Source organism: Austrofundulus limnaeus, unplaced genomic scaffold, assembly GCF_001266775.1.
Source record: "Austrofundulus limnaeus strain Quisiro unplaced genomic scaffold, Austrofundulus_limnaeus-1.0 Scaffold3, whole genome shotgun sequence".
Taxonomy (NCBI): Eukaryota; Metazoa; Chordata; class Actinopteri; order Cyprinodontiformes; family Rivulidae; genus Austrofundulus; species Austrofundulus limnaeus.
This window is the reverse complement of record NW_013952405.1, coordinates 4,896,767-4,900,600: the sequence shown is the minus strand read 5'-3', so window position 1 is coordinate 4,900,600 and position 3,834 is coordinate 4,896,767.

The window sequence follows — 3,834 nt, the reverse complement described above, 5'->3', positions numbered from 1 at the left end:
CTCTCCTTTTTAAATTTAATTGGCATATTTTTAATTAAATTTATTTATTGGTCCATTTTTTATTGGTCCATATTTCTACTTTTTTTTCTAGTTATGTCAGTGTCGGTCCTCCATACTGCAGAACTTTGACGAGGTAATTCAATGTCTGAATCAGGTGTGTTGGAGCAGGGAAAAACATAAAACCTGTAGGGCTGTGGCCCTCGAGGACCAGGATTGCCCACCCCTGCAATACACGATGGTCGCCTCAGACAACTAAACTTAGATGGCACAAAAATGACTATAACTCAGTAAATGTTTACAGTTATTCAGGTCAAATTTTAGCGTGGTAGAAGACGAGTATATGAACTCTGAGCACAACATATTTAGCCTAAAACTTTGGCTTTAACCTTTGGAGTAAACTCTGTCTGTTAGCAAAATATCTGGATGGATTTTAATGATGCATTCAGGAAATGATAATTTTTTTTCAAAGTCTTTTTATTGGAAATGATAATTTGATAAACATCTACAACTGTTTAAATTTTGGAATCAACCTAACGCAAGATGGTTGCCACAAATAACTGACACAAATAAAGCTATTTGACTTTAAAGATACTGAGTTAAAATTGCACATTAGCTGAGAGTCATTCACAACACATACTTTGTGACTGATGTCTTTCARTATTGGCATGAAATTGTGCAAAAAATATTTAAATGTCTACAACTTTATTTTTTCAATGTAAGAATATTTTACTAGGATCATCTTAATTTAAAACTCTAGCTTGAAAAACAGTGGGCAATACGCATTCCTTCCCAAAAAGCTAAACCTTTAGTTTTCAACTTTTTATTTATTTTTTTTATTTATTTTTAATCCTGTAAGGGTTGTTTGTGTTACCCTTGTAAAGTAAATCAGATTTCAGAGTATGTCAGTCAGTGACAGTCAATGTTTCAGATTTATTGGATATTTTGAGTTTAATCTAGACAGATTTTCCAAGTAAATCAATAATCCCACTTATTGGATGGCGGTCTTCTCAACACCCCATGTGGTGGTTTGCAACGTGGAAGACAAAAAGCATCAAGACTGTGATGGTGTTGTGGAGTTGGACAGCAGATGGCAGTACACCATTTTTGAAAATTCAGGGCTTTACCTTCAGTTGTTCAGATGCAGATCTTATCTGTTACGCCTCCAACACTGAGTATGGCCTCCTAACACACTTGAGACGATCTAAAAGTCTTGTAAACTGAATTTAGTACATGTTCATTTTGTCTTAAAATTATTTGAGTAGATTTGAGGCTGCAGTGTTAAATCTGAAATAATAATAATAACAATCTATTCTCCTTAGCTTCGCAATAACGTATTTAGCAGATAATGCAGGACAAAATGCAAACTCTTTGGTTGGCCAAATAGGCAACTTTCCAGAACACAATAATAAAATTAGATTAGTTACTAAAAATGGTCTAGATTTGACCTGATGCATTGATTAAAAATAAACCACTTATTTGCCTATTGGCTTTGTGATTACAAGAGAGAAAAGTTGGCTTCCTGTAGCCTTTGAAAATTAAATTAGGGTCGACTTTCTGGTTTAAGGTGATCATTGCTTGAACAATRCCAATTCTTTATTATTGTAGTTATTGACGTTATAATATTACCCATAGCTTGCTCGTTTATCTCTGCTTATTGATGAGTCAGTGCAGACACTAAGTACCTTAACAGCCCCCCTCCTCAATTAGTGAGCTCAGTTTGCCTAATTTAGTCTTCTGACAACACTATAAGGATGTTTCACGTAATTTTATGCCGAAGGACAGTCAATGTTGAGACCCTATAAATTGCGTTTAAGTGGATTAATAGTGTGCTGAGTCTGTGTGAGGAAAGTAGTGTTTTCCTCTTTCAGTCGAATGATTAAATAGGTTGTATTGCAGTGAATGTCTTATACAGTCACCATTGTTTACAAGCGCATTAAAAGTCTTCTTCATTTGGAATTGTTACAGTTGTATGGCTTCAATAATTATTCCAAGTGGGTGCTTTGTTTTCTTTTTTATTAAAATCTTGACTTGAGCCATTGTGAAAAGTCAGTAATGCAGTGCTGTTAAAGATTTATGATAACCGTATATTCCAAGTACTGTTGGATTTGTTCCTCTTTTGCCAATTGTTTGTTCAGGGCTGGCCCTGTGGCATAGGCAATATAAGCAAATGCAAAATGTGCCATTTATTTAGGGGGTGCCACACATAGAGATTAAAACACTTTTTTTTTATCAGAGAAAATGTTGATTTGGTTACTCAAGTTTATGAAGGTAACTTGTTCTGTGGGTTTCTTGGCCTGCTTTCATACTACCTGATGTGTTTTATGGTACAGAGGATATTTTGTAATTTAAAGTATCAGATGATGCAGTCGAGACTAACTTACTGGTGTTTAGTGTGCAAATAGAAAACACAAAAAGGATAATGGACGTTTCAGTTATGATCACCGATAAAGTTCACATTAAAGTCTTATTTTTAGTGTTCTAACTTCACAAAATACTGATTATATANTATTTAGTTAAAAGCTCTTCAAATGGCTGGAACATGCATAGTTTTGAGAAGAACTTTTACAAATTTTTTTTTAAAGATGTATACCCATGGACTCTTYTAGAACTGCTTCTCTACAGCTGCTCGTTAACATGAACAGGTGTACCTCGTTGCTGTCAGCAGATGTTATGAGGTAGACTTCTGGTATTTTTTTTTCAAATGAGTTATATTATTAGTTATTTTAATTGGATAACCTAGTTTCTAAAGAGAGGGAAAATAATATCAAAGACAAAACCTTTTTTATTATGAATGTATGTAAGCTGGCAGTGAGATTTTGGAAATTGCACAAGGAGTGCCGCCTGAAATCGGCTTAAGCTGGGCCTGTGATTGCTGGTTTGTGGTCATTCTCAAAGGTAGTCCTAACTTTGAGATGTTGGAAGAAAGTAGAAGTTGCTGTAAAAACACTGAGACCCACTAGAGAATCAACTTAGAGGTGGATTGTCCATGAAACTGCTTGATCTTGACCTGAATGGCTGCTGTTACGGCTCCTCTGATTGTTATAACCTTAACCCTCTGACACACACACATGCACGCACACACACACACACACAAGGTTTTATCTTTGAGACAAATCAGACTAATAATATATGCACATGGTCACATTTGGTGGGGCACAACTGTTCCAAACACTTTTTTTGTTTGGTTGTAGAACAACTGCATACAAATGTAATCCCTGTCATCTGATAGCCTCGTTGGCTTGGAATTCCTCTAAACATAAGAAAAACGGAACAGCCCCTTAGTGCTACTGCAGTTTTATCACCTGAGGTGGTTTGTCAGAATATAGCGTACCACATGTCTCATTCAAAGGGAATGGCAGGTATGTGTCAGTAGTCATAAATTTCAACTTGCCTTCAGCAGTAATCAGTTGCCAAGGAAACCTCAAATGGGATTATGACCTTCTGTTGTGTATAAGCAAGTAAACTGTTAGAGTTGTCAGCATCCAGGAGAGGAGCATAAAAGATTTATGTCAGTAAACAATTTATTTTCTCATCACACTAAATTAATGTGAACGGTGTTGTGGGGTGTTTAAGAAATCAAGTCTGGAACATTTTTTTTTCTGCCCATAAAGCTATTATTCAAAGCAGCACGAACAGTTTCGATTTGAAATAATACCGATAACTCTGAAAATGGTGACGTCAATTAGAGTGTATAAAAAAGTGTTAGATGGGTGGAAAACAAAGAAAGGACCAGCAATACAGAGTGCCTGGAAGGAGGGCAAAATGTTGGGAGGGTGGGGATAGATGAAAGAGTGGTGGTAGTTGGTGGTGGTGGGGTGGGGGTGCGGTGGTATT